At 34.3% G+C, this 27,053-nt stretch overlaps 1 pseudogene; it reads right to left on the bottom strand.

The window, feature by feature from the left end:
- Window positions 1-1,496: 1,496 nt before the first annotated feature.
- Window positions 1,497-5,156, bottom strand: LOC110644633 (protein ABCI7, chloroplastic-like; annotated as a pseudogene).
- Window positions 5,157-27,053: the final 21,897 nt, after the last annotated feature.

Raw genomic sequence — 27,053 nt, 5'->3', positions numbered from 1 at the left:
ATAAATTATTCGAAACTTTTGGTTCCATAACCTTCAAAGAGGTTTGATTCTTCCAATATTAGAATTTAGTTGTTTCAATCCTTGGAAGCTACAAAATTACTTGGTGTATTTAATATAACTTTATATGAAAATAGTTTGTTAATTTTAAAAAATATTTATATTAATTTTAAAAAAATATTTATATTAAAATATATAAAAAATTAATTAAAATATGTATAATAAATATATAAATTTACATATAAATATTTAATTTAATTATTATTAAATTTATTTTCAAGCTTATAGTAGTTGCACTTCATTGAAATGGAGAATCTTCATTCTTCCAATATCAATATTAGAGCTATGCTCAAGCCATCAATAACCTATTGAATTTAGTGATAATTGCCTACTATTTAGAATCGTAAATTTTTGAATTTAATTTTAATTAAAATTTAATAAAAAATATATATTCAAGGCAAAAGAATTTTAACATTTAAAGGTATATTTAGCGCTATTGAGTTATCAATAAAAAAAATCATTTTAATGTGTTAATTAGATTAATTTTTTTAAATTAAATTTAATATATTTAATTATAAAAATTTAAAATAATAAATAACTTCTCTAAATATTTTATTTTATACAAAAAAGTAAATTTTAAATATTTAACCCAAATAAATTAAGAACCTGTTTGACATTGTGATTTGAGGATCTAAAACCACTTTAAGAAAAAGTATATTAAAAAAATTATTTTATTATTTTAATATTTTTATAACTAAAATTTAATAAATTTAATTTAAATTAAATTTTAACATTCTATAATTAATATATTTAAAATGTAATTTTTTTAATAATAGTTGTAACAATAATATCAAATAGAACTTCGGATGTTGAGCGGCTGGACCAACACATTGCTAAGAAATGACAAGTTGTTCATAAATATAAAGTTGATAAAGAGTTCTCTCTTTTTATCATGTTTAAGTGCTAGGCAATGAAGTATAAAGTATTCCAATGTCCTTGCAAAGATCAATATGCATTGGCCATTTGTAAAAGGTTTCCCTTGATGCTTTCCAAAGGACTACATGCCAATGGGCAATGCACTCCGAGTCAGGTGACCATTTTTGTCGCAGAAATGCAATTTTAGCTTTGCTACATATGGGCATATGTGGCAGATGTAAATGGTGCAATCCAACAAGGCAATATCTTGTTCATCAACTCTCATTTGGCTCAGATAATTGGTCTCAAGTGCTTTCATTTTCATGCACAATGGATGAGTAGGTTGTTTTGAGATAAGATTTACTATTTATTTGCACTTTTTATGTTCCTTTTATAAGATTTTGATAAGTATTTTTTTAAAAAAATTACATGGAAAGGAAATTTAATTTCGATGTGCAAAATCTAATCCAGCATAAACGTCTAAAATAGTTCTCTTCTGGCTCTAAAAGTGCTGTATACATTCTCTCAATGCTCTCCACAGATTTATCAACACATTGTGGTGCCTTATACCCAATTTACCCAAATGACAGAATATTTCACTTGATAGTCAATAATTCAAAAGTTAAATCAATAATCATAGCAATGATAAAATTAAGATGAAACAGGATATCATATACACCACTTGATGGTAATGAAACACACTCCCTTTCCACCTCTACCTGGCATGAATCAGAAAATCAAATCATACATTAGGAGCAACTCAATGAGACAAAATTTTCTTGATGACAATAAATTTTTTCCCCGTTAAACAATGATAATCCTTTCTGTCAGGTAGAAAAGCGTTCAGATCATTCACTGCCAACTGCTATGAGGGTCCTACACCAGTGGAACTCAGCAATTCTGTGACAAGTTTCTCAACTTGATTTCGAACGAAAGAATAAGGACATTGTTCAATTACTTCAGATCCAGAGGAAAATACTAGAGCCTTTCTAGCCGTCTCTAAATCAATACCACGTGACTGAAAGTAGAAGAGTTGACTTTCTTCTAGGTTACTTATTACAGCTCCATGGAAGCACTTGACATCATCAGCTATAATTTGCAAATTGGGTTTGACATTTACAGTTGCACATGGTTCCAGAAGGAGGCTCCTTGTTAACTGTCCAGCATCCGTCTGTTGCGCGTATCTGCAAATAGAAGCGTAGTTCAGAAAGATACTAACTTATTTAGGATTGACTGTTAACATTCTTTGAACCATGCTCTAGCTATCAGCAAGAGGTTGTCACTACAATTCCTTGCCAACATAGGACATAATATGTACTCTGGGGGACTGGTTTGAGCAAGTATCTTTCTTCCTTTCTCCATAGGTATATAAGATTAATTACCCAAGAGAACAGCATTAATTGCATCGACAAATTATTATAACTATTTACATTTGAAATGATTAGCAGCCTGATAAGCTTATAGAATGAACTTCAGTGAAAGAAAAGCCACCAAGTACTTAGTTTGAATTGGCATTCCATTTAAATTATATTAGGTTTGATACCCATGAAGCAGAAACTGTTTCTAATTCCGTCAAACAGAAATGACATAAAACTACATGCATCTATAATGCAAATTTACATGCATTAAGGAATGTTGAAACTCTAATGTGATAAAATGACATGGACCAGTAAACAAGACAAGACAAGACAAGACAGCATTAACAAGAGTGTTGAAGGCAATAAAATAATTGGTAACAACAACACTACCGGTTGACATTTACGTTCCCATCAAAGACAGATTGTCCTAGTGAATGAGCAACAATGCACTTGTGAAGTTGTTGAGAATAAGCCGGTGGATGATCCAAGATAAGCCTACTATGCAGATCTTGTGTTTGACCACTGAGAGATAAATGAAATGTTGATAATTCTGTTGATCTGTCTGGTCCCAGTTGCCGAACAAGAAGATTGTGCCTGGTCAACTTTCCTCCAGTGCTTACATCAACAAGCTCAAAGGTGCTAGCTGATTTCTGCAAATGATCAACTTCAAATTAAACTCTCATCATGCTTTTTCTCCCCCCTTCCTCTTGTCTTTTTCTTCAGAAAAAAAGATCAAAGAAAAAAAAAATGAAAAAAGAAATAATTCATTTAACCTAGGTGAACTTTTACTTCATCTGAGTGCGCCATTCCAGATTCTAGAGATAGACACATTCTGATTTAATTCTTAAATAGCAGCATCAGTCAACTTTGATTTTGTAATGAACTTTGTAAAATACATAAAATATGGACAACTTACTTAAATGTACATAATACCACACACTCTTCAAGAAATAGTTCATCAACTCAACTCAACTCAACTACTCAACTCAACTAAGCCTTTATCCCAAAAATTTGGGGTCGGCTATATGGATTCGCTTTTTCCACTCTGAACAATTTTGGGTTAAATCCTCAGAAATGTGTAATATTTCTAAGTCATGTTGTACTACTCTCCTCCAAGTCAATTTAGGTCTACCTCTTTTTTTCTTTCTATCCTCTAACCTAATATGCTCTACTTGTCTAACTGGAGCCTCCGTATGTCTACGCTTCACATGACCAAACTACTTTAATCTCCCTTCTCTCAACTTATCTTCAATTGGCACCACTCCTACCTTTTCTCTAATACTTTCATTACGGACTTTATCTAGTCTAGTATGGCCACTCATCCACCTTAACATTCTCATCTCTGCAACTCTTAACTTAGATGCATACGATTCTTTCAGTACCCAACACTCACTACCATATAACATAGCCGGTCGTATGGTTGTACGGTAAAATTTTCCTTTTAATTTATTGGGAATCTTACGATCACATAAAACTCCCGTGGCACGTCTCCACTTCAACCATCCGGCTTTAATCCTATGACTAACATCCTCCTCACATCCCCCATCTACTTGAAGGACTGAGCCTAGATATTTAAAGTGATTACTTTGGAACAGTACCACTCCATTCAAACTAACTCCTTTCCTATCACCAGTTTGGCCTTCACTGAACTTGCAATGCATGTATTCTGTCTTCGTTCTACTTAACTTAAAACCCTTTGACTCTAGAGTACTTCTCCAAAGTTCTAGCTTCCTATTGATATGAGATTTAGATGGGTATTGATATCAAATTATCACTTTGTTGATGTTCAATGTGAATTTTCTTTTACTTGGAAGCATATGGATGCATAAGACTGAGCAAAAATAAATGCATTTTATATTGCAAACTGAACCATTAACACATGCATTGAACTCAGTTCTACAATCTCCTCTAAATTGAACATAAAGAGCATGATTTCTACAAATTAAATTTAACAAGTTTAGAAAAAACTGAAAACATAAAAAGATGAGCAATTAATGAAACAAGAAGAACTTGACTGTCAATCCAATATTCGCTTGATATGGGCAGAGTTTAAGGATTGGCTCTATATGTAGGAATGCCTAACCTTTGCTTCTTCTTCGATCATCACTTCCAAAACTGAATTTGCACAATAACATTTACCAATGCTCCCTACACTGACAAACTCCTCAATTATCCCAACCTCTCCTCCCTCCTCCACCACCACAAGCACCTTGGATTTGAAACTGGAAACTTGTTAAATCCCTCCTCTCCTCCACAACTGAAACACAACTCAAGTGGATTGGATTCTTCACTTTAACCACTGTAGGAACATAACCACACCCACATCAAGTGCCTCTAATCCATTAATGGACCAAAACAAATCACCTCATTGGAAATCATCAAAAAATTTGGACAATGTTTGGGCAATTTTATCTTTCGGGTCACTTAACAAGCTACCTACATAAACCCCATGAGGCGAATTTGATGAATTTGGCATAGAATTTAAGATAAACCTATCAACAATAACAATATTGGGCAAGTGAGTATCTTTTGAAATGTTTGTTAGGAGGTTTGAGGATGGTGGCTTAGAGATTGGATGGATCTGAGATAACTTTATAAATGAAGTGTCTATGAATCGAAAAGGCTCATCTTTAAGAAAAGGCCAAAAGGTCGAGGAAGGGATTCAGAGGAAGAGTTCTTGAGTTTCTGGAGAGATGGAGAGGGAGAGAGGGAATCTTCAAAGGTCTTTACAAGTTGGAGAATGAAGGGATCGGAGAAACTGGCTTGTATTATTGGAGTTCTAGCAAGTGAAACACTAGTTTTGACTTTGTGTTTTGGTTTGTGTTTGAGTTTGGATGTTATTGTAGTGGATGTGTGAATTTGGGGTGTGAATACTAAGGCAGACATGGATGATATTTTAGCTTATAGTGATAGAAAAGGATATTGAAATCAGTTATGAACTTGCAACAATAAGTTTCTCTTCTGATTTGAATTTTTAGGTTAAGGTTCTTCCTTTTTTGCTCTGGGCATGTGGTCTCTCTTCCCCAAATTGTTCAGCACTTACACATTTTGAAGGGGCCTTAAAGTCTTAGATAATCTTTTTTTTTTTTTTTCTCTTAAGCATTTCTTAAGGAAGGCTTATGATGGCAAGAAGACTATAGCTTTTGCTGAGATTTCGTCAAAACACTACAAATAAATTTCATTCTTCTATGTAATAATTACAAATAAATTTCATTCTTCTATGTAATAAATAGTTATTTCAACCACAGTAAAAAAAATGGCTTCTCTAGACACTACTTTGGCTAAGGCAATTCCTCCATTGCTTGTGGATAATCGTTTGAAAAAAAAAAAGTTAAGTTTTGGCAAGGAGTGGAGGAGGAATTTTCGAAAGGTGGTGCAAGCCATTTCTTATAAGGAAAAGCTTTTGCTTGGAGGTGGGAATGGGGTGGACATGGTAATGGGTGAGAGTGATAATGAAAGTGAGGGAAATGATGGAAGTGGTGATGAATCTAATGGAGTGGAATGGGAGTTGGATGTGGAGGGCATTCATCCCTTTGTTGATTTCAATAATAATGATGGTTCGAATGATAGTCCTTCTATTCCTAAGAATCGAGTTGTTATTTTGGATGATGATAATCAATCCCAAGAATAATCCTATCTCAAAAAGTCAAGGAGCAATTAGTCAAACCATGGAGTAATGCTATGGTGGTTAGACTCTTAGGAAGATCAATTGATTACCATGCTTTGTGCTCTAGAATACAAGCTCTTTAGAGACCTACTGGGGATTCTCATGTTATTGATTTCGCAAATGAATATTTTTTAGTTAAGTTTTATAATAAGTCGGACTATTAAAGGCACTTTTGAATGGGCCTTAGTTGGTTCTAGGTTGTTATCTTATTGTTTAGCCATGGGGTCCTGATTTTCATTCATCTAATACTCATCTTACTTTTGTTGTTGTCCAGATCTGATTCCCAGAAATGCCTCTCCATCTATACCCTAAATGGATCTTAATGACTATTACAGTTTAATTGGTAAATTGGTCTATATTGATTACAACACAGAGGAGACTTCTCATGGTAAGTTTGCTAAAATGGCAGTGGCAGTGGATTTAACTAAACCATTACTTTCTAAATTTTGAATAGAGGATATATTGTAGAGAGTTAAGTATAAAGGTCTCCAAAATATTTATTTTGGTTATGGGTGTTATGGGCATAATAGTGACAGTTGCTTAATTAAAATTGTTGATATTATTAGTGAAACTCATTCTGTAAGTGTGGGAAATGCAAGTTCATGTTTTGTTGATCAAGAAAAAAGGTGGAGGAGAAGCAGTTCGGAGATTGGATGATTCTTCCAGTGAGAGGACAACGAGGAAAAGAAAAAATGGAAGTTGATAATTCTGAGAAATCAATGCAGATAGTTACGGGATTCAATACAAGAGGGAAATAAACTTGGGGAAAGGAGATGGGTATGGCTTCAGGTCAGGGAGGATATTGTTTTGATATTTTGGCTAATTTTATGGGACGGGATATGGAAGGGGAGGATGTGGCTGCTAATATGGAGGAAGTATCTAGTTATATTGAGGGAAAGAATCGTGTGGTAATAGGGCAGCGAAAGGAAGTGGGGAAGGCAGGTCACAGAGAGAAGGATAAAGGATTTAAATATGCTAAAGTAGATAGATGAGGTGTTAAGAAAGGAAAAAAGAAGGCTACTAATAGTGAGGATCTAGTAAAGATTGAAAGGCCTAAGCCTAGGATGCAAAATGGTCACTTATGCGCCCTAAGCCTAGGATGCAAAATGGTCACTTATGCGCCCTAAGCCTAAGATGCAAAATGGTCACTTGTGCCCTAACTCTAGCCTTGTTACTAAGCTTGTAAGGGAATTGGGTTTTTTGCTGGATAATTTTAATACCCATACAAAAGCTCTAGTCGTGCCGACCACTTTAAATTCGAATCACACTTAGTTGAAATTTTGGATAAGAATATGGAGATTGATAAGCTTGCTAATGGTGGGAGAGAAGTTGTTAAAGTTGAGAATCACGGTGTTATACCTTGAAAGTCTCCTAATCATTCAAAAGGTACTAAGTTATGAAAGTAGAGAAACCGAGTAAAGTTCAAGGTATCCAATTCAAGATCTTTGAAATCTTTTAAGAGCATCTCTTTGGAGGAAGCTTTGGAAGATATCAGTGCTAATTTTTCATCCTTTATGGAGAGTAATAATAATTTTTTTTAAGAGAATCCTCTCTTTAATTTGGTTTGGAGGGGGTGGGGGGGGGGGGGGGGGGGGGGGTGGGGCCGCGGAAGATGAGGTTGGTAATGATGAGGCTATTCAGAACCGCTCTTTGGGGAATTAATTTCTATTTACTATATTTTTAAAAGCTATAGTGTGGAACTACCAGGGGCAGCTAGCTCTTTGTTCCACAATGTTTTTAAGGATTTTGTTAAGCATTATAATATTTCTTTTCTTATTCTCATTAAGCCTAATGTTAGTGGCATCCAAGCGGATAGTTGTATTTCCAGGTTGGGCTTTAGTTTTTCACACCAAATAGAAGTCAGGGGCCTCTCAGGTGGTATTTGGTTACTTTAGAAGGAAAAAATGAAGTGATCTTCAATTTATTCATGCTAAAGTGTTTGATGGGGGGGGGGGGAGAAGTTTTTCTATTTACTACAGTTTTTGGTTTCCCATCTCCACTTGTTAGAAGAGATTTATGGGATAAGTTGCCAACCTTAAGCCTAATGATGCTTTGCCATGATGTGTGGCAGGGGATTTTAACGCTCTTTTGAATTTAAATGAAAAAATAGGAGGCAGTGCTAAAGGAAGTGGGGTGTGTACTTCCTTTGATGTTTGTAATGTCCCTTCCGGCCCACTAGATAGTATTGTTCACTTTGGTCCATTGGACCTCACGGCTTTATCCTTTGGACACCTTCTTTGAGGCCTAAAAGCGCGCTATCCAGGTTAGAAGGCTTGCTACTTATATGGCGCTTCACTTTTCCCTCCCTTTTTGATGTGGGACTCAGTTCAATCCTGCCCCCCATTTGGACAAGGGTACCAGTGAGCCTTGCTCTTATAGAGGACCACTCCAATTGAGACCTTACCTTTTCGCACGGGATGTTACAGGCCCACCAACTTCTGCCTAGTTCATCCGCAAACCACACTGTACTGAGAGAGGTCAGTTCTGATACCATATGTAATGCTCCTTCTAGCCCACTAGATAGTATTATCTGCTTTGTCCTACTGGACCTCATGGCTTTGTCACTTGGACCCCTTCTTTGAGGTCTAAAAGTGCACTATCCAGGTTATAAGGCTTACCACTTTTATGGCCCTTCACTTTCTCCTCCCTTTTTGATGTGGGACTTGGTTCATTTCTGCCCCCTATTTGGATAAGGGCACCAGCGAGCCTTGCCCTCCTAGAGGACCACTTCAGCCGAGACCTTCCCTTTCCGCACGGGATGCTACAATGTTGGTTTGATCGAATAGGAATGTTTGATTTGGGCTTTGTGGGTCTAAAATTTACTTGGAGATGTGGTCTTTTACTGGAAAGGCTTGATCGGGCAATTTGCAATAATGGGTGGCTTGTAAAGTATAGTGCAAACTAAAGTTATTCATTTGCTAAGAATTAAATCTGACCACTGATTGATTTGTATTTTGGTTGAAAAAGAGCTAGAAAATGGTAGGGCTCTCATTATTTTAAATTCTTAGCATCCTGGCTGATGCATAATGAGTTTCATTAGTTTATTTCATTTGAATGAGAAGGTGGGTCGGATATAAAAGGTAATCTTGAAAGTTTGACTTTGTCTCTTAAAGTTTGTTTTTGTCTCTTAAAGTTTGGAATATAAATGTTTTTTTGGCAACATTGAACAGAGAAAAAGGAGAGTAGTTGCTCACTTAAATGGGATTCCAAAACCTTTGGAAATTGATCACAATGATAGACTTCAACAATTGGAAGTTGATTTAGGGTATGAATTTGGGCAAATTTTATCTCAAGAGGAACTTTTTTGGTATCAGCAATCACGAGCTAAATGGCTTTCTTGTGGAAATCGTAATACCAATTATTTCCATTCTTAGATAGTTAAGAGGCATAATAGGAACCGTATTACTGGTCTTATGGATAATGAAGATAATTGGTGTGAAGATAAGGAGGTCTTAACGAAAATTGTAGTGGATTTTTTCTCTCATCTTTATATAAGAATCGTTGTGAGGATTACATTTGCACTTTTCCTAATAAGTTTCCTACTCTCTCTAGTGATGAAAAAGAAAGGATGGGAAGGATGATAGATGATGAAGAGATTTATAAGGCTTTATTTCAAATGGAACCAATGAAGGCTCTAGGAATAGATGGCTATAATTCTTATTTTTTTTAGAAGAATTAGAGTGCAGTTGGTAAGGATGTTTGTGTAGCTATGAGGAAACTTTTCAATGTCAATTCTCCTCTGCATTCTCTAAATCGCACTTTAGTAGCTCCGATCCATAAAGTTGAGAAGCCGATGAATATATCTCAATTCAGACCAATAATTTTATGTAATACTCTATACAAGGTCCTCACTAAAGTGATTGCCAATCATTTGAAGCCAGTTATGAATAAGTTAATTAGAGATTCACAAGTTAGCTTTATCCCAAGGAGACAAATTTCAAATAATGTTGTTATTGCTTAAGAGGTTATCCATTCCTTGAGGAGAAAAATGAAGGGAAAGATGGGAATGGTTATCAATGTGGATCTTGAAAAAGCATATGATAGAATTGGATGGAAGTTTGTTGAGAGGACTTTAGGGGAAGCTAGTATTTCGGATAACATTGTGGACTTAATTATGTGATGTATTATTACTTCTTCTATAAGTATCATTTGGAAAGGTGTAAATATAGATTTCTTTTGTCCTGATGAGAGGACTTCATCAGGGCGATCCCATTTCTCCTTACATTTTTGTTATTTGTATTGAGCAGTTAACCCATGGTATTTGTGCAGCTGTTGAAGATAAAGTGTGGAAGCCTATTAAATAGTCTAGGCATAGGCATCCTATATCCCATCTCTTTTTCATGAATGACCTTTTTTTATTTGTTGAGGGTATAATGAGTCAAATAGAGAGTATTATGACGATTCGTTCTGCTTTTTCAGAAGCGTTTGGACAAGGAGTTAATGTGGATAAAACTCTAGTGTTTTTCTCAAAAAATATTGGTATTAAATAGTGTTGCGATTCTCGCATAACTGATAATTTATGCTGCTATCTTGGTGCTCCTATCATTCATGGCAGAGTTTGGACTGGTATATATTCTTTTATCTTCGATAGAAATGAGAATAAATTATCGAGTTGGACTGCTAGTAATCTTTCCTTAGCTGGACACATTACTTTAACTAAGTCTATATTGATGATAATTCCTCTTTATGTTATGCAGACAACATTTCTACCTGTTGTTATACATACTGAAATTGAAAAACATTGCAAAAAATTTATTTGGGGCTAGAGTATGGGCAGGAGTGGTATTCCTCTTGTTAAATGGGAGTTATGTGCCAGTCAAAATACTTGGGGGGAATGGGCTTGCAGTATATGGGTAAATTCAATGATGCTTTTTTGGTTAAGTTGGCTTGGGGTATTATTTTCAGAAGAGGTGATTTATGATCTAAGTATTGTTTGGATGATAATTATATACCCAGTAATTTTAGATGTGGTAGTTATTTTTATATCTGGAAAGGAATTATGAAGGTTTGGAATTGCATGTTAAGTGGTGTTCATTGGGTGATTGGTGATTGGAATTTGATTCGATTTTGGTGGGATGCTTGGGTGTCAGGCTATGCTCCTTTGATTTCTTATGTGCTTTCCCCTATTTCAGAAAATGAAGCTAATATGAAGCTGCATGACTTTGTTTCTCAAGATGGAAATTAGGATTAGGCCAAGTTTTGTCATCTTTTGCCTTTATGATTGCCACTATTAGGCCCTCCAAGGATATGGGTATTAGTGATGCTGTCTTTTGGGGATTCTCAAAAAATGGCTTCTTTTTAATTAAGTCAGCTTATACAGGTCTAACACACTTGCTTATGCTCAGAATTGAGAGAATTTGGAGACTTATTTGGAGTTGGCAGGGGCCTAAGCGCATAAGGAAATTCTTATGGCTAGCACTCCACTAGTGTTTTCTTACGAATCTCGAGCATCAGAGGAGGCATTTGACGTTTGATGATCATTGTCCCTTTTCCTTGGGCCAGTCAGAATCCTTGCTTCATGTCTTGTAAGGTTGTATTGTGGCGAAGAATTGTTGGTATATTATTCTGCCCTCTAATCTTCTTCAGTCTTTTTTTTTGCAGAGGATAATGTCTATATTTGGTTTGTTTCCAATTTGGATAATCGGGAGGATGTTATTAAAGATTTGAATTGGAATATTATTTTTCCTACCACTTGTTGGTACTTATGGAAGTGGAGGAATGCTGCCTTATTTGATGTTTCTTTTGTTTACCCTTCCAATATTAAAGTTTGATTTTATCTTTTGTGAGGGATTTTGTTAATGCTGAAAGCATTTTGGATACTATTGGGAATACTGGAGTTGGTAGGATCTCTAGGATGATTGGGTGGAGTCTGCCAAGTGAGGGTTGGTGTACTGTCAATACAGATGGTTCATTCAATGGCAATGATGGCTTAGCTACTGCTGGAGGGCTGATACAATCTCATATAGGTAGCTGGATAAGTGGATTTGCTACTAATTTGGGTAGTTGTTCTATCATAATAACAGAGATGTGGGGTGTATTTATTGGGTTACAGCTTGCCTAGGAGAAGAATCGAAGGAAAGTTATTGTTGAGACAAATAGTATGGCCATTGTTTCTTACTTGGCTAGGGAGAATTTTGCTGTTACATTTAATTTTTCTACGAAGATTAGCATCAGGATTCATTGAGAAGGAAGTGGGAAGTACGAGTTCACCATGTTTATAGGGAAAGAAACTTTATGGCAGATTGGCTTGCTCATCTTGGAAGTACTTTGCCATTGGGTGTTTACTATTATGGGCTGCCTTCTCCCCTTAGAATTTCTAGTATTCTTCTTCAAGATATATGTGGTGTGACTTTTGCTAGGAGTTGCCTTGTGTAATTTATCTTTGTTCTTTTCCTTTTCCTTACAAAAAAGGTCTAAAATAATCAATGATTACTTCTTATACTACTAGAGACATCTAATTTCACTTCAGCAGTTTTACTAAAAAATGATAAGGGGCCAAAAGTGTTCAAAAGATACCTACAACATTCACACACAAATATTAAATATCACAATTTCATAACCATGGACTACTCACAACCCTATTTAATGAGGCCAAGATTCTCAAGAATGAAGTCCTTGTATGATATGAAAATTTAAAAGCTAAATTTTTCTCGGAGTTCTAAGTATACTAATAAAGGCTAGTAAAACTTTAAAACTTTGTTAATCCTTAAGTGGGATTTGGACTCCCAAGAAAGAATACTCAAAGGTCAAAGGAAAAATAATAATGTTTAAAAAACCATAATTGGAATAAAACCAGTATTGTGACTTGGTAATGATTCAATGGCGTGACATCATTATGATGTCATAACTATGAATTTTGCTTAAAAATAAGAAAAAAAACTGTCTCTTTCTTCACAAATGGTGTAAATGGAACAATTCAAGATGCCAATATTGATCTAAAAATAATAAATTAAAATTAACTAATGGTGTGGTGTGATTGAGAGACACAATATACTTGAAATAGTTGTTATGCTAAATAACTTTCTTACTCTCAAATCCACATCTTACGTTTCACAATGAAAGCTTAGTAGAAATGTGCACTAGCATGTTCATTTGAGTGGAATTTGATTCCCTTCTAATTACGAAAAACTAAAACAAACACTAACAAATTCTGATTAGTTCCACATGTTAATCAATTTCATGTTTAAAATTAACAATTGTTCATATTTGAACTAAAATAAGCTTTGAAATTGTACAAGACCATTCTAATAAATCCAAACTCAATCTTCAATGTACTATTAAATCATGCATAAACTCAAATTACATTGACCTGCATCTTCTCCCGATTATTTCAATCCCAATTCAACTTGCTTTTCAAAAAATCTCTATTAGACCGAATATTACATGTTCCTTTGGCAACACTATAAGATAGTGATCATTCAACTAAGCTTTAAGAAACAAATAGGAATCATGATGGTACACATTGAGAAAGACTCTTCTTAATCTTTAAGGTCTCACACAATGACAAGTAGAGATCACAACTTGAATTTCCTTTATTAGTCACTAGTACATGTGTCATGAATCACATGTTATGATATTTTCTCCTTTCCTATGAAGCATGAAAAAATATCATACTGATGATAGTTCAAGTACACTCAATGCTTAACTTTAAGTTCCCTTACTCTACTCTTAATTTTATTGGAACTCGCATTTAGAATCTTTAAATAGATAACATGACTCAATCATGTATAGTCAATGCAATTAATTACAATGACACTCTTCCTCATTTTCTGAGTCGACATTCTTTATTATAAGTTTAAGTTCTTTAACATTATCACTCAAATAATGTAACTTATAACTATCTCTTCTCTATATGCCACTTAGCTAATAGGGGTGATTACTTGTGTGAGAAGGCCAATCATTTTATCTGTTCGACATATTCTACTTTCAATTTATGTACTTAACAAATAACATATATATGTAGGTGTATATTTTCACAATTAATGTAATAAGGAATCAAATAACACTAACTATAATAACATCATACAAGTGACTATCTTTTGGGAAACTCTTGATAAAAGTAAGTACATTAAATTCTACACAAACCCAATGACTTGACATGCCTATAAAAAAAATTCTTTAGGAATAGGTTTGGTAAATGGATCTGCTACCATTTCTTGTGTAGAAATATACTTAATATTGTCTTCCTTTTGTCTAACCATGTCTCAGAAAAAAATTATATTTTATATTTATGTGTTTGGTTTTTCCATGATACTTAGGATCTTTATTGCAGGCTACTACTGCTTGACTATCATAGTATACTATTATAGGTTCTACAGTAGTATCAAACACACCCAAGTGAATGAGAAATTGTTTTAACCAAATAACTTCTTATACACCAATCGAGAATGCTACAAACACTATAGGAAACTAAGTGTTTCTTGGTAGTTTATTTTGCTTTTAGCAGTGGTTTAAACTGCCCCTACACATAGTAGCGGCAGTTCACTAAAGCACCTCAAGACTGCCTTCATTAATAGCATCACTACAAATTAACAATAGTTTTCGAGACCATTGCAGTAAGCCTTCAACTGTAGAGGCTATTTCTTGGGGCGATTCAATTGCTTTTAGACAATTAGATTCCCGATAAATTGTTTACCCACAAATTTTTGGGGCGGTTGCTAGGGGCAGCTAAAATCGCCCTTAGAGTATTCAATTCCCACCAAATTTATTACCACCAATGTTTAAGGCGGTTCCTAGGGGTGGTTTAAATCACCTTTATATGATTGGATTCCTGGTAAATTATTTGACCTGCCGTATTTGAGGCGGTGTGTAGGGTTGGTTTTTATTCCCTACAAAAATTTTGTTGCATGGTTTAGATGGCAATGTAAGACCGCCCCTATGAATCTTGGTGCCAAAATTAGTTAGAAAATTCCCCTATAATATTTAGTGCCAAAATTAGTTAATAACTATTTTTTTAATCATGAAATGATAGGGGCAGTTTTTATTTTCTCTATAAAATTTGACACTAATTTAATTTATTGAATATTTTAACCAGAAATGGTATGAATGCCTTGAATGAATTTAAAAACCTACAACTTCACGAAAAAATGCAATGAAGATCTTGTCATTTAATTTCTAAAAATTTCATTATTCAAATAATATCAAGGAATTAATCCAAAAATAAAGTAACATATTGTAATGAAAATTGTAATATCATAAAATTGTACATCAAAATATCCTAACGATTATTAACTATTTTTTTAATCATGAAATGATAGGGGCAGTTTTTATTTTCTCTATAAAATTTGACACTAATTTAATTTATTGAATATTTTAACCAGAAATGGTATGAATGCCTTGAATGAATTTAAAAACCTACAACTTCACGAAAAAATGCAATGAAGATCTTGTCATTTAATTTCTAAAAATTTCATTATTCAAATAATATCAAGGAATTAATCCAAAAATAAAGTAACATATTGTAATGAAAATTGTAATATCATAAAATTGTACATCAAAATATCCTAACGATTATCCAGTATTTCTCCTAATAGTAAAGAGTCATAATATAACTAAAAAGCTTGATAGAATTCTCAAGTTATCTAATCATTATCTTGACTGGGTTCATGGCATGAGTGAGAAGAATGATTGTTTGGAGAATCATGATCATCTTGACTTACATTGTCATTAACCTATTGAAAACACAATAAATTCGCAGCATCATTACACACACTTAACAAATAATTAAATATTTAGTAAAAGTGCATAATCTAAATAATAAGCAAAACATAACAATGGAAAATGATTGTAGTACAATAGTGTAGAGCATCTTAGCATATTTAAACAACTTTTCAACTCCTGATTTGAGGAAATAAGAAACTTCATATATGACATAAGCATGTGTTTCTAGTAACGAACATAATAAATTTTAGTAACCTAAATTCAGTATCATTTATTCAACATAGTTTATACTGAAGATGTGTATCAGTAACAAAAAATTATTTGCAAGCATAGCTCATTTTTTAAGCAAAGAACCTCATAATTACTTTGGAATGCAACCATGATAAACAATACCATGGATAACCACAAATTGGATCAATTTTAATACTAAATTAGAAGTGCCCACTTAGTGCTTGAAAATAATAATAAAAAAAATTCATGTAATTTCAGTTGCTAGAGTTTCATGTGATGAACTAATTTGATTACTTCCACATTAAAAATGTCCAATCATTTGTGCATTTCAGATATTGGGTTTTGAAAAAAACTTCAAGCTAGTTAGAGAATTTAAACTATTGTCAAATTGTATAAACTTGAATTATTTATTCTTATAGGATCCTATAATTATTTATTCAAAGGTAAACTAAAGGATCCTTGAACTTTTGAATGATAGTCCTTGCATTACACTTTAGTCCCCCCCATCTTTTAAGTGTAGAAGATTCAGTAGAAAAATGATTGTATTTTTTAATTTTTTTTAAATGTTTTATCATGTAATGTAGCCTTCATATTCAAAATTAAAGCTAATTTACAATCACTTCAAGTTGGCCAACTCTCAAAGATTTTATGCTTATTTCTAACTTAATATATTTCAAAATGTGACTATAATAATCAATATCACTAAACTAGTAATGCTTACCCATTATTTCTAAGTAAAATATGTATATTAGAACATAATTATGCTAGCTACCATATGAAAATTCTAGTTCCCGAAAATTCATGATACTAACAAGAGAACCAATGTTTAAAAAGCATGGAAATTAGTAAAAACTAAGCTTTAGAGACATATGTTCAAATGAAACATTATCTACATAAAAAATATCACTAGATTGTAGCAATAACTACAAATCAATTCCACTAACTCAATACTTAATTAAACATTCAGTAGAAAATCAATTAATCCTGACAATCATATACTATGTGCTATATGCATGCAATTGCTAAACTCAATCTTTTTATATCTATATAAATGTAATTAATTCTTTTATAAAAAAGTATCTAATATTAGTTTAGTAACAAAAAAAAGAAGAAGAAAAGATTACCTGAAATATATTACAAAACTATGTTTATAGTTGTCCAGGATATTTTTGGGAAATGAAATCATACAACATTTTTAGTACTTCTTTTAATTGAGCATAATCATTGTTCATCACTTGCAGTTTTCCTTTCAAGTCTTTTATCTCTTATAACTAATTCCCACCTATGTTAGACTCCCATCTTAATCCTACATTTTGAGTTGTCACTCCAAAATAATTTGAAGGAGTTGGCCTAAGACCCATACCATGCACTTGACCATTATGCTCTAGACCCATAAGTTCTTGAAAAATTGTTCATGCAATTATGCTAAATCAGTCCCAGAACTTTCATTTCACTCAACTATAAGAGCATGAGGTTTTTCCTATAAATATTATAAATATTTGTTTCAATAAAGATAAAATATAAGATAACGATTAAATCTATTGGCATAGTTTACTGTTTGTTGTAATTTCCATATTCATTTCACAATTATAGGAGTTTGATTTGATTTCATAATTGTAGGAGTTTGATTAGGTGACAGATCTAATATAGGAATATATTTAGTAGTATTATTGTATTACAAGTATATTTAGTTTCCTAGAATAGGATTGCTTCCTATTTCTACCATGTAATTATATGTACATACTTGCTCCAATCTTGGAGATGGAATATACAACTCAAATTATTTCTAAACATTATTGTATGACAAAATCAAATAAATTTTATATAAAAATTAAACAATTAAATAAATAAGAATGAATACCATTAACTCTTGGATGGTATCATCTACGTACATGCCATCTTTTTTCTATAAAGATGCAACTCTATAAATATATTCATGTTTATTATTCAAAAATAATACTTATAGTAGTCTATTTGGTGCTTTCCCATTTGCCTTTTCCTATAAATATATTCATGTTTATTATTCAAAAATAAAATAAAAAATCCAACGCTTTAAAAAAATACATCATAGTGAGATATATACTATTTCCTTCCTCAATCTTGTATAACTTTTTCTACTCGAAGTGTATGCATTCTTTTCCTTTTTACTATTTGGAGTATTGATGGAACTCATTTTCCATAAAAATATCAAAACAACAATCAAATTAGATAATAAATGATCTAAATCATAATCAAACACAATAATTATTATTGATTAAATGTAACCTGATTTTTCTTTGTGAACCATTCATTCACTAGAGCAGTTCAATGAGGAGGCAATACATCCTTAGGCAACAGAAATTTGTTTCTTAGTCTTTAATAGATCATAATATTTTTCCTTCAAATAACTTTTATAATCTCTCCATTTCTTATTTACGGATTTTAAAATCCATTTTTTTATCTCAGGTGGATAAGCAAAATTTTTCTGCACAACATACGAAATTATTACCTAATATTTAAAATATTTAAAACTATTGCATAGAAAATGTTATATATTAGATTTCAACAAGAAATAGAAGTGATACCTCAACAAGTTTCAATATGTGGGTATGGAATGGCTTAAACTCGTATTTATCCCATATAGTGATATTTAGAGGTGCATAAATACCATTGGTAGCAATGGTTTCGAGAAAGGATCCAAGTGTGACTGCTTCATTTGAACATAGGACTCTAAATTCATTTACTTCTAAATATATCCTTTCATCCTCATCCATATTCCAAATTGCAGCCATTGTAGTTTTTCCATATTTTCATAATCACCTTTCACATACATCTTAAAAGAATATGCATTGTAATAATTAATAGATAAATTATAAAGATAAGAGTATACATATGACAAAGATAAAAATGAAAAATAGAGGAACTGACTCTAGTCTATACAGTAAAGATAAAATTCTAAAAATATAAATGCAACTAACATTAAATACATTATTACCCATCATTTGAGTGATATCTTGCCCATTTATTTGATTAGTTTGACTTTCATATTCAGAAGAACTCCTTGTTTGGTGTAGTTCTTTTTGTTGGACTTCTCTTATAAATTGAGAATTATTGTTTAGAATCCTCAAACCTTATATGCTTCTAGATCTTTGAGCCATACTTTTAACTTTATAATAGTATGTATATTAGTACACAAAATCAATAGTAACAAATAATTGAACTTATTAATAATATATTAAATTATCAATAACCATATTTAAATGTAAAGGAAACTTACCAAAAAAAAAATGAAGAGATTTAATTTTGAAGTATTGTGTTAATAATTGTACATTAAAATAACAATGGCAAAGAGTCAAAGGCTAATGTTGTATAACATATTTCAATAGTTCAAGATAGAAATAAAAAAAAAATAAATATAAATAATATCATCTTCACAAACATATGATCTCACCCAATTAGGATGGTCATTTACACTAGAAATGTTACCACTAATTGGCATTGCAAATTTTCATCAGTCAATACCTTATCACTGACCATATCGAATAAGTCTTGAGGTTTAATCTTTATAACTACATACCAATTTGTATTTTTAGGATCCTATACATAAAACACTTGCTCCACCTGAGAAGTGAATACATATGGATTGTCATCTACTTTCTCACCAATATGTATTAAGTGAGAAAAGTTCACTAGTGTAAATCCATATTCATCTTGCTTCACACCTAAATTATGTTATATATCAAACTAATCACATTTGAACAACACAATTTTGAAAGCACCATAGTAATTTAGTTAGATGATATCTTTTAGTCTTCCATAGTAGTTAACTCCTCCCACTTCTGAAATGTTCACCACACCATTATTTTGTGTCAATCTTTGTTTGATGAGCACTCCTAGGATGCCAAGAAACACAACATCTAAATATTGGAACCAAGATCTTTAATCATCCAAACAAGGCAGAATTTCAGATTGAAAACCCAAGTGTCAATACACAAATAGTAACAAGCTAAAGCATATTGATCATCAAAATAAGACTAGCAAGGGGTTCATGCTGCTAGAATCCAAGTTCTTTCAAGAAACATGGAAGAAACATAGAAGAAACTCAAGCTCCAGCAATGGAGTTCTCTCCCTAATACTCACACTTAAACTAGAAAAATGAAGGCTGCCCATACAATCTGAATATCTTGGGTTATATATAGCATCTCTAAAACCCTAAAAGTGTGCCAACATGGCTAAAAAGACAAAAATAAAAGGCTCCTCAATCAGATGGGGCGTTTCCATAGGGGGGGGGACCATTTGGGACCACTTGCTTTATGACAGCCCTTTATGTAGTGGGGACCATAAGTTGGCAGCAACACTTTAGGTGGTAGCAGCCTTTTTAATGTAGTGGGGACCAACAAAGGTATCGACACATGGCAAATCCAAATAAGCATAAGAAGCTCCTCCAATCCACTTGGCCAAATGGTCTTGTGCCAAGTCATGCCGATGTGGCGAAGTCACGATGTGGCGCCACTTGTCAAGTCTCCCATGCCAACTTGTGTGAGAATGATCCACCTAGATTCCAACAATATGCAAGAAAGTCCAACATGGCAATTTTGATCCCCTTGTGCTCACAATGCTCCAACACCAATGCTTGCACTCTCTAGCTCGCTCGTGATGGGTCCTCTAAATAATGGCATAGGCACTGGTGCTTCTTCATCATCCTCCTCCTTTGAAAGAATTCGTCCTCGAATTTGGTCCTGCATCAATGCAAGGGAAAGATCGAATGTTAAAAGAATTCCTAACACCATACTCACTGTAAATCAATCTTGTATGCATTGTTGTTGATCCTTTCTAGCACTTTGAATGGACCATCACACCTTGGTCGTAATTTCGACTTTCTTAGGTTTGGAAACCGCTCTTTCCTTAAATGCACCCAAACAAAGTCACTGGTTCAAACACAAGAGGCTTTGCCTTTATTAGCATGAGTAGCATATTGTGCATTTTTCTTTTCAATTTGTAACCTAGCTTGCTCATGCAATTTCCTAACCAAATCGCTTTCTTTTTACCATCAAGACTATTAATATGATCAACAGTAAAGGCAACAAGTCTAATGGTGTCAATGGATTAAAACCATACACAATTTGAAATGGTGAAAATCCGGAGAAGAATGCACTACTCTGTTATAAGCAAACTCAACAAAAGGAATGCAATCTTCCCAAGATTTCAAATTTTGTTTAACCATCACACGCAATAAAGTAGTTAAGCTTCTATTCACTACTGCTTTGTCCATCGATGCAGGGATGACAAGTAGTTGAGAACAACAGCTTTAGTACCTAACTTACCCCACAACACCCTCCAAAAGTGACTTAGGAACTTAACATCTCTATCACTTACTATAGTCCTAGGTATGCCATGTAACGACTATCTCTTTAAAGAACAAATTAGCTATGTATGTGGCATCATCTGTTTTGTGACACGGTATGAAGTTGCCATCTTAGAAAATCTATCAACAACCATAAATATAGAATCATGACCCCTCCTAGACCTAGGCAAACCCAAAATAAAATCCATAGAAATATCAGTCCAAGGTTCCTTAGGAGCAAGCAAGGGTGTGTAAAGACCATTTGGCATTACTCTAGACTTTGCTTTCTTACATTCAACACACCTAGAACACATTCGATCAACATCTTTCCTCATATGTGGCCAAAAGAAGTGTTCTTGCAATATGTTTAAAGTCTTAGCAACACCAAAATGTCCCATCAAACCACCACTATGTGACTCCAAAACAAGCAAGTCTCGCATAGAGCATTTAGGCACACACAATTTATTCTCCTTAAACAAGTATCCATCATGCCTATAAAATTTCTGAAATGCACTTTTCTCACAAGTAGCATATACATTACAAAAATCTGCATCATCAACATACAATTCTTTCATCAACTCAAAACCAAGCAATTTAGCATCAAGTGTAGACAAAAGTGCATGTCTCCTAGAAAGTGCATCAGCTACAACATTCTCTTTTCCTTGCTTGTATTTAATCACATATGGAAATGACTCCAAAAATTCAATCCACTTAGCATGCCTTCTACTCAACTTATTTTGACTCTTAATATGCTTCAATGATTCATGATCTGAATGTATGACAAACTCTTTAGGCCACAAATAATGTTGCCAAGTTTCCAAGGCCCTAACTAATGCATACATCTCCTTATCATAAGTAGAGTAATTCAAGGCAGCTCCATGCAATTTCTCACTAAAATATGCTATTGGTCGCTTTCTCTTGCATGAGAACCGCACCAATTCCTACACCACTTGCGTCACATTCAATCTCAAAAGTTTTATCAAAACTGCAAACTCAACAAGGGTGCAGAACACAATCTATCTTTAAGTTACGAAAATGCATGTTCATGTTTCTTTTTCCACTCAAATGCAACATTCTTTTCACCAATTCATTCATAGGAGCAGCAATTGTACTAAAATTAGGAACAAATCGCCTATAGAAACTAGCCAATCCATGGAAACTCCTAACCTCAGACACATTCTTAGGATTTGGCCAATCTCTAATGGCTTTGATTTTCTCTTCATCAACCTGTACACCTTTACTACTTACAACAAAACCAAGAAAAACAACCTTATCCAAGCAAAATGAACACTTTTTCGCATTCGCATACAAATTCTCATTTCTCAACACATCAAAAACAAGTCTCAAGTGATGCAAATGCTCGTCTATGTTATCTTTGTAAATCAAAATGTCATCAAAATACACAACAACAAATTTTCCAATGAAATTCCTCAACACATGATTCATCAAACGCATAAAAGTGCTAGGAGCATTTGTGAGCCCAAATGGCATCACCATCCATTCATACAAGCCATATTTAGTTTTGAAAGCGTTTTCCACTCATCACCAATTTTCATTCTTATTTGGTGGTAACCACTTTTCAAATCTATCTTAGAAAACACACTTGCACCATGCAACTCATCAAGCATATCATCAAGGCGAGGGATTGGGTGTCTATACTTTCTGATGATTTTATTGATGGCTCTGCAATCCACTCACATGCGATAACTCCCATCCTTCTTAGGCACTAGCAACACAGTACAAAGACATGGGCTCATGCTCTCCCTAACATAGCCCTTCTCCATAAGCTCCTCCACTTGCCTTTGTAACTCCTTTGTTTCTTTAGGATTTGTTCTATATGCTGGTCTATTCGGTATTTGTGCTCCGTACCAAGTCGATCCGTGCTCAATCCCTCCGATAGGTGGCAATCCCGGTGGCAACTCATTCGGAAGACATCTTCATATTCTGTATAAGAGACAAAGCATCACTAGGCAAATGTGAATCAAGGTCAAGAACACATAAATTAACCTCCTTGTACATAAGTACACAAAGAGGTCTTCTGAATGTAAAGCCTCTCTAACTTCTCTTTCCTTCACATACAAACTCATTCTTTTCTCTCCACTCTCCTTTTGCCCCGAGCTTTCCTTTTTCTCATTTGTTCTCATTTTCTTTTCTTTTGTTTCTCTTTTCTCTCTTTTTCTTCTCTCTTCTCTTTCTTTTCACTCTCATCCATTTCGGCCTCTCTAAGTTTTTCTCTCCAAGTTTCTTTCTTTTCTTCAATGGATCTAAGAATCCTCATTTGATCTTCATGCACTTGACACAGTGTCATAGGAAGCAATGAGTATGTTCGACCTTCCTTAGTGACCGTGTACTGTTCTTCCTACCATCATGCACAACACTTCTATCATACTGCCATGGACGGCCCAACAAAAGATGCGTAGCAACCATAGGCACAACGTCACAAAGTACCTCATCATTATACTTGCCAATGGTGAATGGCACAACCACTGCTTTGTAACCCTCAACTTCCCACAATCATTCAACCATTGCAAGCCATATGGTTTTGGATGTGTAGTAGTAGTAAACCCAACTTGTCCACCAAGAGTGAACTAGCCACATTACAACAGACTCCCACCATCTACAATCACACTACACAACTTGTCATTCACCAAGCACCTAGTATGGAAGATGTTCTCCCATTGCATTTCATCACCACACTCCAAACTCACTAGTGCACTTAGTGTGCGCATGGTGACAAGGATATTGCCATCCATAGGTGGCTGATCTCCTCATCATAGCAATCATCCTCATGCTCATCAACATTATCGATTCTTCCTCCCTTTCCTCTTCACTTTCTAACTCTCCATATTGCCTAACAACCATCACTCTTTTATTTGGACATTGTGTGTCATAATGTCCATTTCCCAAACACTTAAAACACTTCAATTCTCTAGTCCTATTAGGAACTCCCTTGTTCTTCTCCTCTACTTTCTCCTTTCCTTTCCATTCTTCTTTCTTGAATTTGGGAACTTCTTTCTCCACCCTTGAAGGAGCAGACCAATTCGACTTCCAATTACTCCTAGGAGTGAATGGTTGGTGGTGCATATCTAGCCACATTCTTCCTTTTAGTTGCTTCTCCACTTTAAGTGCCATTTGTAGCATATCCTCCACCTCCACACAAGGTTGTAGCTCCACAATATTAGCAATTTCGGATTTAACCCATTCAAAAGCGAACCATTGTAGCTTCCCGATCCTCCTCAACATCGGCTCTAATCAACGCTATCTCCATGGCCTTGTAGTATTCTTCGACACTTTTAGTACCTTGAGTGAGTTTTGTAACCTTTGAAGCAGCTCTCTGTGGTAGTAAGGTGGCACAAACCTGTTCGCAAGATTCCCTTCATTTCGTCCCAGTCTCCACGGTTCGTTGCCCATTTCTACTCCTCCTACTCAACAACCGATCCCACCATACAATTGCATACTCTTTGAATTCTACAAATGCTAACTTCACTTTCTTTTCTTGAATAATGGTGGCACTCAAAAATCAACTCCACTGTCTCTCCCACTCCAAATAAACTTACGGATTATCCTTCCCATGAAAAGGTGGAATTTGCATCTTTATACTAGCTAAATTCCCATCAACTCTCTCCTCATTTCCATCTCTATCCCAATGATCACCGAGCCTAAAATTTCTGCCACCCCTTCTTCCCTAGGCCCTCTACCCCTAGGTGGTCTATGCCCTCTTCCACCATAATGGTAGTTCCCATAGTCATAAGCTTCATCATACTCATCATCATTCCATTCACTTCTTCATACCCTTCATTCCTATGTTACGCCCAAATCTACCTTCATTTCTATTCGATTTCCCACATTTGCTCCCCATCATTCCTCCTATTTCTATCTTCTCTGTCCCTTCTCATCTCTTCCATAAACCTGGTCATCTCATTTCTCATTCCTCAATACATCCAATTCATCTCTAAAGTCATTCATTTGCACATTCATCCTTTCAAAGCTTTGTGCTCTGATTCTTTAAAAATTCGATCATCAGAAACTCCCTTTTTCTTCATTACCTCCACTACTACCACTTGTCTCTTGTAATTGAGACATGATTTGGCTGCAAGAAAACGGTTAGTAGAAATGGCTCACCCTCTCAAGTGTTTAGCTCAAGTGTTTCGCACAAATTTGTGCTCTTACCCTCTTTTGGCACTCACACACTCTTGCCTTTTACCACTCAAGAGTTTGCTTCCCTTGTTCCTTTGGGAACTAAAATTCACAAACAAGCACAAATACTTGCTAATTTTATCAAAATAATCAACAAACGAAAGCTGGAAGAAACGAAATTGCAATAACCGAGAGTGTGACACTAGAGCCAAAGAAATGGAAGACGCCAAAGTAGAAGCAAATGTGAACGAAATGGTATGATTTTTGAAAACTGTATGAGAGACAACCCAATAGAATGATATCAAGCTCAAACTTCCAATTTCATAGCCAACTTTGCACAAATACCAGTTCACACAATTAACAAAAAATTTGCAACAATTTTGGTTCACCACACAAACGAATATATTTTGATCTGAAATTTAGTAGACATAGGCATCCCAATCTTGACTAACTCTGGTAAAATTTGAAGTTTCTGGATGAGTTTACTAGGTGAACGAAATTTGACTAGGTCTACTGCAAAAATTTTGGTTTGTGAGGCAAACAATGTCACAAAACCACGAAAATTGACACAAAAGCTACCGAGATGGAGTATAATCAGCCTGCAAAATTTCGGAGCTTTCTGGGTTGGTTTGGTGTGTTAACTCAATTTGATCAGTTTGCCGCAAATTTTGGTTCGGTAGGCAAACAATGTCACAAAACCCTGAAAATTGACACAAAAGCTACTGAGATGGAGTATAATCACTGCAAAATTGCGGAGCTTTACAGGTTGGTTTGGTGTGTTAACTCAATTTGATCGGGTTTGCCGCAAATTTTGGTTCGATAGGCAAACAAGTGGAATTTTCACATCAAATATGGCATGTGATGTGTCTAGTAATACCCAAAGTTGTTGGTAGATTATCGTGCTCAAATTCAATGTTTAACTCCACAATTCACAATTTCATCACTTATGTCACTTGTCAATTTTTTTTTTCAAAGACAACACAACTCGACACAATCCAATCTCCTTTTCTTTTTTTTTTTTTTTTTTTTTTTATACGATGCAAAGGATAAAAATTGCAGAATCAAATCCGATACCACTCAAGTATTTTGGCAATCCAAATCAAGCTCTACCCACTAGCACACAGCACATCCCAAGCATTAATTACCCAATTTAACATACTCGGACTTGATATCATATAACTCAAGAGGCAAATAGCTAGTGTCAAAGATAGGTTTCAGCTTGATTAACTCTAATCCTCTGAGACAAACTCAAAGAAAACAAGATGAACAAGAGATTTAATCTAAGATTAAGCAAAATCCTACACTAAAATTAAGACTACCAAGTTTCAAACAAGAAGAGTTCAAACAAAAAAAAAAAAAGCGAAAAAAATCGGTACCCTAAAATGCAGATTTGATTTGGCTACAAAGAACAAGGTACTAGATGATGAAACTAATAGATATCTAAAGGTCCTACAATGGTGACTATTATAGTTAACCAAGCAGAAAAGAAAAAGAAGTTTTAATGGATAAATACCTTGTTAGATGCCAAGGCTCGATACCAAAATGATGAGCACTCCTAGGATGCCAAGAAACACAACATCTAAATATTGGAACCAAGATCTTTAATCATCCAAACAAGGCAGAATTTGATTGAAAACCCAAGTGTCAATACACAAATAGTAACAAGCTAAAGCATATTGATCATCAAAATAAGACTAGCAAGGGGTTCATCTCGCTAGAATCCAAGTTCTTTCAAGAAACATGGAAGAAACATAGAAGAAACTCA

Source organism: Hevea brasiliensis, chromosome 9 (genome assembly GCF_030052815.1).
Source record: "Hevea brasiliensis isolate MT/VB/25A 57/8 chromosome 9, ASM3005281v1, whole genome shotgun sequence".
Lineage (NCBI taxonomy): Eukaryota > Viridiplantae > Streptophyta > Magnoliopsida > Malpighiales > Euphorbiaceae > Hevea > Hevea brasiliensis.
The sequence above is the reverse complement of the archived record's forward strand: the minus strand, read 5'-3'. Positions and strand labels throughout refer to the sequence as shown.